We start from the raw sequence: 386 nt of genomic DNA on the forward strand, positions 1-386 counted from the left end.
GCCCTATCCTGGCATCCCTGTGGCTGTTGCTTCAGACAGAGCAGTGCATGTGTACCCTAACTACTCACCTCTGTTTTTCTCTCTTTGCTTCCCTCTATTTCTCCTCTAGCTCAGTCAGATGTCAGAATCAGGCTCAAATGCTACACCCACCTTTGACCAGGACCTTTGCTCTCAATTTCAAGCATCTTGGAAATAAGAATTGTGGAATAAAGAAATTCATTCACCAGGGCATCAAAACATCATCTATCTATCTATCTATCTATCTATCTATCTATCTATCTATCTATCTATCTATCTATCTATCTATCTTGCCACTGGGACCCTGTACAAGACAGAGTCACAAAAAGTCATAGTGTGAAGATTCTTCATTACTGTACTGGGAATAA

Source organism: Microtus ochrogaster, unplaced genomic scaffold (assembly GCF_000317375.1).
Source record: "Microtus ochrogaster isolate Prairie Vole_2 unplaced genomic scaffold, MicOch1.0 UNK18, whole genome shotgun sequence".
NCBI lineage: Eukaryota > Metazoa > Chordata > Mammalia > Rodentia > Cricetidae > Microtus > Microtus ochrogaster.